The sequence below is a fragment of the Carassius auratus genome, unplaced genomic scaffold (assembly GCF_003368295.1).
Source record: "Carassius auratus strain Wakin unplaced genomic scaffold, ASM336829v1 scaf_tig00217876, whole genome shotgun sequence".
Classification (NCBI taxonomy): domain Eukaryota; kingdom Metazoa; phylum Chordata; class Actinopteri; order Cypriniformes; family Cyprinidae; genus Carassius; species Carassius auratus.
The window spans coordinates 15,001-27,500 of NW_020529285.1; the positions used below are offsets into that span (position 1 = coordinate 15,001).

The 12,500-nt window shown below is 39.6% G+C and overlaps 19 non-coding genes across 19 annotated transcripts in view; all 19 read right to left on the reverse strand.

The window, feature by feature from the left end:
• Positions 1–62, reverse strand: part of LOC113103925 (5S ribosomal RNA) — a 119-nt gene extending 57 nt beyond the window's left edge. Inside the window, exon 1 of the ribosomal RNA XR_003291733.1 lies at positions 1–62. This exon is cut by the window's left edge and continues 57 nt beyond it. This is a non-coding gene — a ribosomal RNA (5S ribosomal RNA).
• Positions 63–432: 370 nt separating this feature from the next.
• On the reverse strand, positions 433–551 carry LOC113103975 (5S ribosomal RNA). Its single transcript, XR_003291779.1, has one exon. It is a non-coding gene; the product is annotated as a 5S ribosomal RNA (ribosomal RNA).
• A 934-nt stretch (positions 552–1,485) lies between these two features.
• Positions 1,486–1,604, reverse strand: LOC113103966 (5S ribosomal RNA). The gene has a single exon (XR_003291771.1). It is a non-coding gene; the product is annotated as a 5S ribosomal RNA (ribosomal RNA).
• A 366-nt stretch (positions 1,605–1,970) lies between these two features.
• Positions 1,971–2,089, reverse strand: LOC113103941 (5S ribosomal RNA). Its single transcript, XR_003291747.1, has one exon. It is a non-coding gene; the product is annotated as a 5S ribosomal RNA (ribosomal RNA).
• A 650-nt stretch (positions 2,090–2,739) lies between these two features.
• On the reverse strand, positions 2,740–2,858 carry LOC113103927 (5S ribosomal RNA). Its single transcript, XR_003291735.1, has one exon. It is a non-coding gene; the product is annotated as a 5S ribosomal RNA (ribosomal RNA).
• Positions 2,859–3,220: 362 nt separating this feature from the next.
• Positions 3,221–3,339, reverse strand: LOC113103979 (5S ribosomal RNA). Its single transcript, XR_003291783.1, has one exon. It is a non-coding gene; the product is annotated as a 5S ribosomal RNA (ribosomal RNA).
• Positions 3,340–3,710: 371 nt separating this feature from the next.
• LOC113103923 (5S ribosomal RNA) lies at positions 3,711–3,829 on the reverse strand. The gene has a single exon (XR_003291731.1). It is a non-coding gene; the product is annotated as a 5S ribosomal RNA (ribosomal RNA).
• A 935-nt stretch (positions 3,830–4,764) lies between these two features.
• LOC113103943 (5S ribosomal RNA) lies at positions 4,765–4,883 on the reverse strand. Its single transcript, XR_003291749.1, has one exon. It is a non-coding gene; the product is annotated as a 5S ribosomal RNA (ribosomal RNA).
• A 651-nt stretch (positions 4,884–5,534) lies between these two features.
• On the reverse strand, positions 5,535–5,653 carry LOC113103928 (5S ribosomal RNA). The gene has a single exon (XR_003291736.1). It is a non-coding gene; the product is annotated as a 5S ribosomal RNA (ribosomal RNA).
• A 361-nt stretch (positions 5,654–6,014) lies between these two features.
• On the reverse strand, positions 6,015–6,133 carry LOC113103980 (5S ribosomal RNA). The gene has a single exon (XR_003291784.1). It is a non-coding gene; the product is annotated as a 5S ribosomal RNA (ribosomal RNA).
• Positions 6,134–6,502: 369 nt separating this feature from the next.
• LOC113103942 (5S ribosomal RNA) lies at positions 6,503–6,621 on the reverse strand. The gene has a single exon (XR_003291748.1). It is a non-coding gene; the product is annotated as a 5S ribosomal RNA (ribosomal RNA).
• Positions 6,622–7,560: 939 nt separating this feature from the next.
• Positions 7,561–7,679, reverse strand: LOC113103967 (5S ribosomal RNA). The gene has a single exon (XR_003291772.1). It is a non-coding gene; the product is annotated as a 5S ribosomal RNA (ribosomal RNA).
• Positions 7,680–8,046: 367 nt separating this feature from the next.
• Positions 8,047–8,165, reverse strand: LOC113103944 (5S ribosomal RNA). The gene has a single exon (XR_003291750.1). It is a non-coding gene; the product is annotated as a 5S ribosomal RNA (ribosomal RNA).
• A 656-nt stretch (positions 8,166–8,821) lies between these two features.
• LOC113103945 (5S ribosomal RNA) lies at positions 8,822–8,940 on the reverse strand. Its single transcript, XR_003291751.1, has one exon. It is a non-coding gene; the product is annotated as a 5S ribosomal RNA (ribosomal RNA).
• Positions 8,941–9,302: 362 nt separating this feature from the next.
• LOC113103947 (5S ribosomal RNA) lies at positions 9,303–9,421 on the reverse strand. Its single transcript, XR_003291752.1, has one exon. It is a non-coding gene; the product is annotated as a 5S ribosomal RNA (ribosomal RNA).
• Positions 9,422–9,792: 371 nt separating this feature from the next.
• LOC113103948 (5S ribosomal RNA) lies at positions 9,793–9,911 on the reverse strand. The gene has a single exon (XR_003291753.1). It is a non-coding gene; the product is annotated as a 5S ribosomal RNA (ribosomal RNA).
• Positions 9,912–10,281: 370 nt separating this feature from the next.
• Positions 10,282–10,400, reverse strand: LOC113103976 (5S ribosomal RNA). The gene has a single exon (XR_003291780.1). It is a non-coding gene; the product is annotated as a 5S ribosomal RNA (ribosomal RNA).
• A 935-nt stretch (positions 10,401–11,335) lies between these two features.
• Positions 11,336–11,454, reverse strand: LOC113103968 (5S ribosomal RNA). The gene has a single exon (XR_003291773.1). It is a non-coding gene; the product is annotated as a 5S ribosomal RNA (ribosomal RNA).
• Positions 11,455–11,820: 366 nt separating this feature from the next.
• LOC113103949 (5S ribosomal RNA) lies at positions 11,821–11,939 on the reverse strand. The gene has a single exon (XR_003291754.1). It is a non-coding gene; the product is annotated as a 5S ribosomal RNA (ribosomal RNA).
• Positions 11,940–12,500: the final 561 nt, after the last annotated feature.

A 12,500-nucleotide genomic window follows, 5' to 3' on the forward strand; every position in this document is an offset into this window, starting at 1 on the left:
AACCTGCTTAGCCTCCGAGAGCAGACAAGATCGGGCATAGCCAGGTTGGTATGGCCGTAAGCGAAGACTGCTGCAAAGAGAGGGCTATTTAAAGACCAGCCCATCTAATCACCAGTACATTATATAAGTAGGAAAGAAAACCCAAAAGCTTAAAGCACCTGGTATTCCTAGGCAGTCTCTCATCCAAGTACTAACCAGACCTAAACCTGCTAAGATTCAGATATCGGGCATTGACTTTTTTTTTTTTTTTTTTTTTTTTGCAAGATTATTATATAAATCGTGAAATTTTCCAAAAAGTTTAAAGCACCTGGTATTCCCAGGCAGTCTCCAAACCATGTACTAACCAGGCCCAAACCTGCTAATATTCAGAGATCGGGCATTGACTCTATTTTTTGGCAAAATTATTATATACTAAGTGAAAAGTTTCCAAAAAGCTTACAGCACCTGGTATTCCCAGGCGGTCTCCCATCCAAGTACTAACCAGGCCCAAACCTGCTTAGCTTCCGAGAGCAGACGAGATCGGGCATAGCCAGGTTGGTATGGCCGTAATCGAAGACTGCTGCAAAGAGAGGGCTATTTAAAGACCATCCCATCTAATCGCCAGTACATTATATAAGTAGGAAAGAAAACCCAAAAGCTTAAAGCACCTGGTATTCCTAGGCAGTCTCTCATCCAAGTACTAACCAGACCTAAACCTGCTAAGATTCAGATATCGGGCATTGACTTTTTTTTTTTTTTTGCAAGATTATTATATAAATCGTGAAATTTTCCAAAAAGTTTAAAGCACCTGGTATTCCCAGGCAGTCTCCTATCCATGTACTAACCAGGCCCAAACCTGCTAATATTCAGAGATCGGGCATTGACTCTATTTTTTGGCTAAATTATTATATACAAAGTGAAAAGTTTCAAAAAAGCTTAAAGCACCTGGTATTCCTAGGCAGTCTCTCATCCAAGTACTAACCAGACCTAAACCTGGTAAGATTCAGAGATCGGGCATTGACTCATTTTTTTTTTTTTTTTTTTTTTTGCAAGATTATTATATAAATCGTGAAAATTTCCAAAAAGTTTAAAGCACCTGGTATTCCCAGGCAGTCTCCCATCCATGTACTAACCAGGCCCAAACCTGCTAATATTCAGAGATCGGGCATTGACTCTATTTTTTGGCTAAATTATTATATACAAAGTGAAAAGTTTCAAAAAAGCTTAAAGCACCTGGTATTCCTAGGCAGTCTCTCATCCAAGTACTAACAAGAACCTAAACCTGGTAAGATTCAGAGATCGGGCATTGACTCTTTTTTTTTTTTTTTTTTTTGCAAGATTATTATATAAATCGTGAAATTTTCCAAAAAGTTTAAAGCACCTGGTATTCCCAGGCAGTCTCCAAACCATGTACTAACCAGGCCCAAACCTGCTAATATTCAGTGATCGGGCATTGACTCTATTTTTTGGCAAAATTATTATATACTAAGTGAAAAGTTTCCAAAAAGCTTACAGCACCTGGTATTCCCAGGCGGTCTCCCATCCAGGTACTAACCAGGCCCAAACCTGCTTAGCTTCCGAGAGCAGACGAGATCGGGCATAGCCAGGTTGGTATGGCCGTAAGCGAAGACTGCTGCAAAGAGAGGGCTATTTAAAGACCAGCCCATCTAATCACCAGTACATTATATAAGTAGGAAAGAAAACCCAAACGTTTAAAGCACCTGGTATTCCTAGGCAGTCTCTCATCCAAGTACTAACCAGACCTAAACCTGCTAAGATTCAGATATCGGGCATTGACTTTTTTTTTTTTTTTTTTTTGCAAGATTATTATATAAATCGTGAAATTTTCCAAAAAGTTTAAAGCACCTTGTATTCCCAGGCAGTCTCCAAACCATGTACTAACCAGGCCCAAACCTGCTAATATTCAGAGATCAGGCATTGACTCTATTTTTTGGCAAAATTATTATATACTAAGTGAAAAGTTTCCAAAAAGCTTACAGCACCTGGTATTCCCAGGCGGTCTCCCATCCAAGTACTAACCAGGCCCAAACCTGCTTAGCTTCCGAGAGCAGACGAGATCGGGCATAGCCAGGTTGGTATGGCCGTAAGCGAAGACTGCTGCAAAGAGAGGGCTATTTAAAGACCATCCCATCTTATCGCCAGTACATTATATAAGTAGGAAAGAAAACCCAAAAGCTTAAAGCACCTGGTATTCCTAGGCAGTCTCTCATCCAAGTACTAACCAGACCTAAACCTGCTAAGATTCAGAGATCGGGCATTGACTCTTTTTTTTTTTTTTTTGCAAGATTATTATATAAATCGTGAAATTTTCCAAAAAGTTTAAAGCACCTGGTATTCCCAGGCAGTCTCCCATCCATGTACTAACCAGGCCCAAACCTGCTAATATTCAGAGATCGGGCATTGACTCTATTTTTTGGCTAAATTATTATATACAAAGTGAAAAGTTTCAAAAAAGCTTAAAGCACCTGGTATTCCTAGGCAGTCTCTCATCCAAGTACTAACCAGACCTAAACCTGGTAAGATTCAGAGATCGGGCATTGACTCTTTTTTTTTTTCTTTTTTTTTTGCAAGATTATTATATAAATCGTGAAATTTTCCAAAAAGTTTAAAGCACCTGGTATTCCCAGGCAGTCTCCAAACCATGTACTAACCAGGCCCAAACCTGCTAATATTCAGAGATCGGGCATTGACTCTATTTTTTGGCAAAATTATTATATACTAAGTGAAAAGTTTCCAAAAAGCTTACAGCACCTGGTATTCCCAGGCGGTCTCCCATCCAAGTACTAACCAGTCCCAAACCTGCTTAGCTTCCGAGAGCAGACTAGATCGGGCATAGCCAGGTTGGTATGGCCGTAAGCGAAGACTGCTGCAAAGAGAGGACTATTTAAAGACCAACCCATCTAATCACCAGTACATTATATAAGTAGGAAAGAAAACCCAAAAGCTTAAAGCACCTGGTATTCCTAGGCAGTCTCTCATCCAAGTACTAACCAGACCTAAACCTGCTAAGATTCAGATATCGGGCATTGACTTTTTTTTTTTTTTTTGCAAGATTATTATATAAATCGTGAAATTTTCCAAAAAGTTTAAAGCACCTGGTATTCCCAGGCAGTCTCCAAACCATGTACTAACCAGGCCCAAACCTGCTAATATTCAGAGATCAGGCATTGACTCTATTTTTTGGCAAAATTATTATATACTAAGTGAAAAGTTTCCAAAAATCTTACAGCACCTGGTATTCCCAGGCGGTCTCCCATCCAAGTACTAACCAGGCCCAAACCTGCTTAGCTTCCGAGAGCAGACGAGATCGGGCATAGCCAGGTTGGTATGGCCGTAAGCGAAGACTGCTGCAAAGAGAGGGCTATTTAAAGACCATCCCATCTAATCGCCAGTACATTATATAAGTAGGAAAGAAAACCCAAAAGCTTAAAGCACCTGGTATTCCTAGGCAGTCTCTCATCCAAGTACTAACCAGACCTAAACCTGCTAAGATTCAGATATCGGGCATTGACTTTTTTTTTTTTTTTTTTTTTTTTTGCAAGATTATTATATAAATCGTGAAATTTTCCAAAAAGTTTAAAGCACCTGGTATTCCCAGGCAGTCTCCAAACCATGTACTAACCAGGCCCAAACCTGCTAATATTCCGAGATCGGGCATTGACTCTATTTTTTGGCAAAATTATTATATACTAAGTGAAAAGTTTCCAAAAAGCTTACAGCACCTGGTATTCCCAGGCGGTCTCCCATCCAAGTACTAACCAGGCCCAAACCTGCTTAGCTTCCGAGAGCAGATGAGATCGGGCATAGCCAGGTTGGTATGGCCGTAAGCGAAGACTGCTGCAAAGAGAGGGCTATTTAAAGACCAGCCCATCTAATCACCGGTATATTATATAAGTAGCAAAGAAAACCCAAAAGCTTAAAGCACCTGGTATTCCTAGGCAGTCTCTCATCCAAGTACTAACCAGACCTAAACCTGCTAAGATTCAGATATCGGGCATTGACTTTTTTTTTTTTTTTTTGCAAGATTATTATATAAATCGTGAAATTTTCCAAAAGTTTAAAGCACCTGGTATTCCCAGGCAGTCTCCTATCCATGTACTAACCAGGCCCAAACCTGCTAATATTCAGAGATCGGGCATTGACTCTATTTTTTGGCTAAATTATTATATACAAAGTGAAAAGTTTCAAAAAAGCTTAAAGCACCTGGTATTCCTAGGCAGTCTCTCATCCAAGTACTAACCAGACCTAAACCTGGTAAGATTCAGAGATCGGGCATTGACTCATTTTTTTTTTTTTTTTTTTTTTTTGCAAGATTATTATATAAATCGTGAAAATTTCCAAAAAGTTTAAAGCACCTGGTATTCCCAGGCAGTCTCCCATCCATGTACTAACCAGGCCCAAACCTGCTAATATTCAGAGATCGGGCATTGACTCTATTTTTTGGCTAAATTATTATATACAAAGTGAAAAGTTTCAAAAAGCTTAAAGCACCTGGTATTCCTAGGCAGTCTCTCATCCAAGTACTAACAAGAACCTAAACCTGGTAAGATTCAGAGATCGGGCATTGACTCTTTTTTTTTTTTTTTTTTTTGCAAGATTATTATATAAATCGTGAAATTTTCCAAAAAGTTTAAAGCACCTGGTATTCCCAGGCAGTCTCCAAACCATGTACTAACCAGGCCCAAACCTGCTAATATTCAGTGATCGGGCATTGACTCTATTTTTTGGCAAAATTATTATATACTAAGTGAAAAGTTTCCAAAAAGCTTACAGCACCTGGTATTCCCAGGCGGTCTCCCATCCAAGTACTAACCAGGCCCAAACCTGCTTAGCTTCCGAGAGCAGACGAGATCGGGCATAGCCAGGTTGGTATGGCCGTAAGCGAAGACTGCTGCAAAGAGAGGGCTATTTAAAGACCATCCCATCTTATCGCCAGTACATTATATAAGTAGGAAAGAAAACCCAAAAGCTTAAAGCACCTGGTATTCCTAGGCAGTCTCTCATCCAAGTACTAACCAGACCTAAACCTGCTAAGATTCAGAGATCGGGCATTGACTCTTTTTTTTTTTTTTTTTGCAAGATTATTATATAAATCGTGAAATTTTCCAAAAAGTTTAAAGCACCTGGTATTCCCAGGCAGTCTCCCATCCATGTACTAACCAGGCCCAAACCTGCTAATATTCAGAGATCGGGCATTGACTCTATTTTTTGGCTAAATTATTATATACAAAGTGAAAAGTTTCAAAAAAGCTTAAAGCACCTGGTATTCCTAGGCAGTCTCTCATCCAAGTACTAACCAGACCTAAACCTGGTAAGATTCAGAGATCGGGCATTGACTCTTTTTTTTTTTCTTTTTTTTTTGCAAGATTATTATATAAATCGTGAAATTTTCCAAAAAGTTTAAAGCACCTGGTATTCCCAGGCAGTCTCCAAACCATGTACTAACCAGGCCCAAACCTGCTAATATTCAGAGATCGGGCATTGACTCTATTTTTTGGCTAAATTATTATATACTAAGTGAAAAGTTTCCAAAAAGCTTACAGCACCTGGTATTCCCAGGCGGTCTCCCATCCAAGTACTAACCAGTCCCAAACCTGCTTAGCTTCCGAGAGCAGACTAGATCGGGCATAGCCAGGTTGGTATGGCCGTAAGCGAAGACTGCTGCAAAGAGAGGGCTATTTAAAGACCAACCCATCTAATCACCAGTACATTATATAAGTAGGAAAGAAAACCCAAAAGCTTAAAGCACCTGGTATTCCTAGGCAGTCTCTCATCCAAGTACTAACCAGACCTAAACCTGCTAAGATTCAGATATCGGGCATTGACTTTTTTTTTTTTTTGCAAGATTATTATATAAATCGTGAAATTTTCCAAAAAGTTTAAAGCACCTGGTATTCCCAGGCAGTCTCCAAACCATGTACTAACCAGGCCCAAACCTGCTAATATTCAGAGATCAGGCATTGACTCTATTTTTTTGGCAAAATTATTATATACTAAGTGAAAAGTTTCCAAAAATCTTACAGCACCTGGTATTCCCAGGCGGTCTCCCATCCAAGTACTAACCAGGCCCAAACCTGCTTAGCTTCCGAGAGCAGACGAGATCGGGCATAGCCAGGTTGGTATGGCCGTAAGCGAAGACTGCTGCAAAGAGAGGGCTATTTAAAGACCATCCCATCTAATCGCCAGTACATTATATAAGTAGGAAAGAAAACCCAAAAGCTTAAAGCACCTGGTATTCCTAGGCAGTCTCTCATCCAAGTACTAACCAGACCTAAACCTGCTAAGATTCAGATATCGGGCATTGACTTTTTTTTTTTTTTTTTTTTTTTGCAAGATTATTATATAAATCGTGAAATTTTCCAAAAAGTTTAAAGCACCTGGTATTCCCAGGCAGTCTCCAAACCATGTACTAACCAGGCCCAAACCTGCTAATATTCCGAGATCGGGCATTGACTCTATTTTTTGGCAAAATTATTATATACTAAGTGAAAAGTTTCCAAAAAGCTTACAGCACCTGGTATTCCCAGGCGGTCTCCCATCCAAGTACTAACCAGGCCCAAACCTGCTTAGCTTCCGAGAGCAGATGAGATCGGGCATAGCCAGGTTGGTATGGCCGTAAGCGAAGACTGCTGCAAAGAGAGGGCTATTTAAAGACCAGCCCATCTAATCACCGGTATATTATATAAGTAGCAAAGAAAACCCAAAAGCTTAAAGCACCTGGTATTCCTAGGCAGTCTCTCATCCAAGTACTAACCAGACCTAAACCTGCTAAGATTCAGATATCGGGCATTGACTTTTTTTTTTTTTTTTGCAAGATTATTATATAAATCGTGAAATTTTCCAAAAAGTTTAAAGCACCTGGTATTCCCAGGCAGTCTCCTATCCATGTACTAACCAGGCCCAAACCTGCTAATATTCAGAGATCGGGCATTGACTCTATTTTTTGGCTAAATTATTATATACAAAGTGAAAAGTTTCAAAAAAGCTTAAAGCACCTGGTATTCCTAGGCAGTCTCTCATCCAAGTACTAACCAGACCTAAACCTGGTAAGATTCAGAGATCGGGCATTGACTCATTTTTTTTTTTTTTTTTTTTTTTTGCAAGATTATTATATAAATCGTGAAAATTTCCAAAAAGTTTAAAGCACCTGGTATTCCCAGGCAGTCTCCCATCCATGTACTAACCAGGCCCAAACCTGCTAATATTCAGAGATCGGGCATTGACTCTATTTTTTGGCTAAATTATTATATACAAAGTGAAAAGTTTCAAAAAAGCTTAAAGCACCTGGTATTCCTAGGCAGTCTCTCATCCAAGTACTAACAAGAACCTAAACCTGGTAAGATTCAGAGATCGGGCATTGACTCTTTTTTTTTTTTTTTTTTTTTTTGCAAGATTATTATATAAATCGTGAAATTTTCCAAAAAGTTTAAAGCACCTGGTATTCCCAGGCAGTCTCCAAACCATGTACTAACCAGGCCCAAACCTGCTAATATTCAGTGATCGGGCATTGACTCTATTTTTTGGCAAAATTATTATATACTAAGTGAAAAGTTTCCAAAAAGCTTACAGCACCTGGTATTCCCAGGCGGTCTCCCATCCAGGTACTAACCAGGCCCAAACCTGCTTAGCTTCCGAGAGCAGACGAGATCGGGCATAGCCAGGTTGGTATGGCCGTAAGCGAAGACTGCTGCAAAGAGAGGGCTATTTAAAGACCAGCCCATCTAATCACCAGTACATTATATAAGTAGGAAAGAAAACCCAAACGTTTAAAGCACCTGGTATTCCTAGGCAGTCTCTCATCCAAGTACTAACCAGACCTAAACCTGCTAAGATTCAGATATCGGGCATTGACTTTTTTTTTTTTTTTTTTTTTGCAAGATTATTATATAAATCGTGAAATTTTCCAAAAAGTTTAAAGCACCTTGTATTCCCAGGCAGTCTCCAAACCATGTACTAACCAGGCCCAAACCTGCTAATATTCAGAGATCAGGCATTGACTCTATTTTTTGGCAAAATTATTATATACTAAGTGAAAAGTTTCCAAAAAGCTTACAGCACCTGGTATTCCCAGGCGGTCTCCCATCCAAGTACTAACCAGGCCCAAACCTGCTTAGCTTCCGAGAGCAGACGAGATCGGGCATAGCCAGGTTGGTATGGCCGTAAGCGAAGACTGCTGCAAAGAGAGGGCTATTTAAAGACCATCCCATCTTATCGCCAGTACATTATATAAGTAGGAAAGAAAACCCAAAAGCTTAAAGCACCTGGTATTCCTAGGCAGTCTCTCATCCAAGTACTAACCAGACCTAAACCTGCTAAGATTCAGATATCGGGCATTGACTTTTTTTGTTTTGTTTTTTTTTTTGCAAGATTATTATATAAATCGTGAAATTTTCCAAAAAGTTTAAAGCACCTGGTATTCCCAGGCAGTCTCCCATCCATGTACTAACCAGGCCCAAACCTGCTAATATTCAGAGATCGGGCATTGACTCTATTTTTTGGCTAAATTATTATATACAAAGTGAAAAGTTTCAAAAAAGCTTAAAGCACCTGGTATTCCTAGGCAGTCTCTCATCCAAGTACTAACCAGACCTAAACCTGGTAAGATTCAGAGATCGGGCATTGACTCTTTTTTTTTTTCTTTTTTTTTTGCAAGATTATTATATAAATCGTGAAATTTTCCAAAAAGTTTAAAGCACCTGGTATTCCCAGGCAGTCTCCAAACCATGTACTAACCAGGCCCAAACCTGCTAATATTCAGAGATCGGGCATTGACTCTATTTTTTGGCAAAATTATTATATACTAAGTGAAAAGTTTCCAAAAAGCTTACAGCACCTGGTATTCCCAGGCGGTCTCCCATCCAAGTACTAACCAGGCCCAAACCTGCTTAGCTTCCGAGAGCAGACGAGATCGGGCATAGCCAGGTTGGTATGGCCGTAAGCGAAGACTGCTGCAAAGAGAGGGCTATTTAAAGACCAGCCCATCTAATCACCAGTACATTATATAAGTAGGAAAGAAAACCCAAAAGCTTAAAGCACCTGGTATTCCTAGGCAGTCTCTCATCCAAGTACTAACCAGACCTAAACCTGCTAAGATTCAGATATCGGGCATTGACTTTTTTTTTTTTTTTTGCAAGATTATTATATAAATCGTGAAATTTTCCAAAAAGTTTAAAGCACCTGGTATTCCCAGGCAGTCTCCAAACCATGTACTAACCAGGCCCAAACCTGCTAATATTCAGAGATCAGGCATTGACTCTATTTTTTGGCAAAATTATTATATACTAAGTGAAAAGTTTCCAAAAAGCTTACAGCACCTGGTATTCCCAGGCGGTCTCCCATCCAAGTACTAACCAGGCCCAAACCTGCTTAGCTTCCGAGAGCAGACGAGATCGGGCATAGCCAGGTTGGTATGGCCGTAAGCGAAGACTGCTGCAAAGAGAGGGCTATTTAAAGACCATCCCATCTAATCGCCAGTACATTATATAAGTAGGAAAGAAAACCCAAAAGCTTAAAGCACCTGGTATTCCTAGGCAGTCTCTCATCCAAGTACTAACCAGACCTAAACCTGCTAAGATTCAGATATCGGGCATTGACTTTTTTTTTTTTTTTTTTTTTTTTTGCAAGATTATTATATAAATCGTGAAATTTTCCAAAAAGTTTAAAGCACCTGGTATTCCCAGGCAGTCTCCAAACCATGTACTAACCAGGCCCAAACCTGCTAATATTCAGAGATCGGGCATTGACTCTATTTTTTGGCAAAATTATTATATACTAAGTGAAAAGTTTCCAAAAAGCTTACAGCACCTGGTATTCCCAGGCGGTCTCCCATCCAAGTACTAACCAGGCCCAAACCTGCTTAGCTTCCGAGAGCAGACGAGATCGGGCATAGCCAGGTTGGTATGGCCGTAAGCGAAGACTGCTGCAAAGAGAGGGCTATTTAAAGACCAGCCCATCTAATCACCAGTACATTATATAAGTAGGAAAGAAAACCCAAAAGCTTAAAGCACCTGGTATTCCTAGGCAGTCTCTCATCCAAGTACTAACCAGACCTAAACCTGCTAAGATTCAGATATCGGGCATTGACTTTTTTTTTTTTTTTTTTTTTTTTGCAAGATTATTATATAAATCGTGAAATTTTCCAAAAAGTTTAAAGCACCTGGTATTCCCAGGCAGTCTCCAAACCATGTACTAACCAGGCCCAAACCTGCTAATATTCAGAGATCGGGCATTGACTCTATTTTTTGGCAAAATTATTATATACTAAGTGAAAAGTTTCCAAAAAGCTTACAGCACCTGGTATTCCCAGGCGGTCTCCCATCCAAGTACTAACCAGGCCCAAACCTGCTTAGCTTCCGAGAGCAGACGAGATCGGGCATAGCCAGGTTGGTATGGCCGTAATCGAAGACTGCTGCAAAGAGAGGGCTATTTAAAGACCATCCCATCTAATCGCCAGTACATTATATAAGTAGGAAAGAAAACCCAAAAGCTTAAAGCACCTGGTATTCCTAGGCAGTCTCTCATCCAAGTACTAACCAGACCTAAACCTGCTAAGATTCAGATATCGGGCATTGACTTTTTTTTTTTTTTGCAAGATTATTATATAAATCGTGAAATTTTCCAAAAAGTTTAAAGCACCTGGTATTCCCAGGCAGTCTCCTATCCATGTACTAACCAGGCCCAAACCTGCTAATATTCAGAGATCGGGCATTGACTCTATTTTTTGGCTAAATTATTATATACAAAGTGAAAAGTTTCAAAAAAGCTTAAAGCACCTGGTATTCCTAGGCAGTCTCTCATCCAAGTACTAACCAGACCTAAACCTGGTAAGATTCAGAGATCGGGCATTGACTCATTTTTTTTTTTTTTTTTTTTTTTTGCAAGATTATTATATAAATCGTGAAAATTTCCAAAAAGTTTAAAGCACCTGGTATTCCCAGGCAGTCTCCCATCCATGTACTAACCAGGCCCAAACCTGCTAATATTCAGAGATCGGGCATTGACTCTATTTTTTGGCTAAATTATTATATACAAAGTGAAAAGTTTCAAAAAAGCTTAAAGCACCTGGTATTCCTAGGCAGTCTCTCATCCAAGTACTAACAAGAACCTAAACCTGGTAAGATTCAGAGATCGGGCATTGACTCTTTTTTTTTTTTTTTTTTTTTGCAAGATTATTATATAAATCGTGAAATTTTCCAAAAAGTTTAAAGCACCTGGTATTCCCAGGCAGTCTCCAAACCATGTACTAACCAGGCCCAAACCTGCTAATATTCAGTGATCGGGCATTGACTCTATTTTTTGGCAAAATTATTATATACTAAGTGAAAAGTTTCCAAAAAGCTTACAGCACCTGGTATTCCCAGGCGGTCTCCCATCCAGGTACTAACCAGGCCCAAACCTGCTTAGCTTCCGAGAGCAGACGAGATCGGGCATAGCCAGGTTGGTATGGCCGTAAGCGAAGACTGCTGCAAAGAGAGGGCTATTTAAAGACCAGCCCATCTAATCACCAGTACATTATATAAGTAGGAAAGAAAACCCAAACGTTTAAAGCACCTGGTATTCCTAGGCAGTCTCTCATCCAAGTACTAACCAGACCTAAACCTGCTAAGATTCAGATATCGGGCATTGACTTTTTTTTTTTTTTTTTTTTGCAAGATTATTATATAAATCGTGAAATTTTCCAAAAAGTTTAAAGCACCTTGTATTCCCAGGCAGTCTCCAAACCATGTACTAACCAGGCCCAAACCTGCTAATATTCAGAGATCAGGCATTGACTCTATTTTTTGGCAAAATTATTATATACTAAGTGAAAAGTTTCCAAAAAGCTTACAGCACCTGGTATTCCCAGGCGGTCTCCCATCCAAGTACTAACCAGGCCCAAACCTGCTTAGCTTCCGAGAGCAGACGAGATCGGGCATAGCCAGGTTGGTATGGCCGTAAGCGAAGACTGCTGCAAAGAGAGGGCTATTTAAAGACCATCCCATCTTATCGCCAGTACATTATATAAGTAGGAAAGAAAACCCAAAAGCTTAAAGCACCTGGTATTCCTAGGCAGTCTCTCATCCAAGTACTAACCAGACCTAAACCTGCTAAGATTCAGATATCGGGCATTGACTTTTTTTTTTTTTTTTTTTTTTTGCAAGATTATTATATAAATCGTGAAATTTTCCAAAAAGTTTAAAGCACCTGGTATTCCCAGGCAGTCTCCCATCCATGTACTAACCAGGCCCAAACCTGCTAATATTCAGAGATCGGGCATTGACTCTATTTTTTGGCTAAATTATTATATACAAAGTGAAAAGTTTCAAAAAAGCTTAAAGCACCTGGTATTCCTAGGCAGTCTCTCATCCAAGTACTAACCAGACCTAAACCTGGTAAGATTCAGAGATCGGGCATTGACTCATTTTTTTTTTTTTTTTTTTTTTGCAAGATTATTATATAAATCGTGAAATTTTCCAAAAAGTTTAAAGCACCTGGTATTCCCAGGCAGTCTCCTATCCATG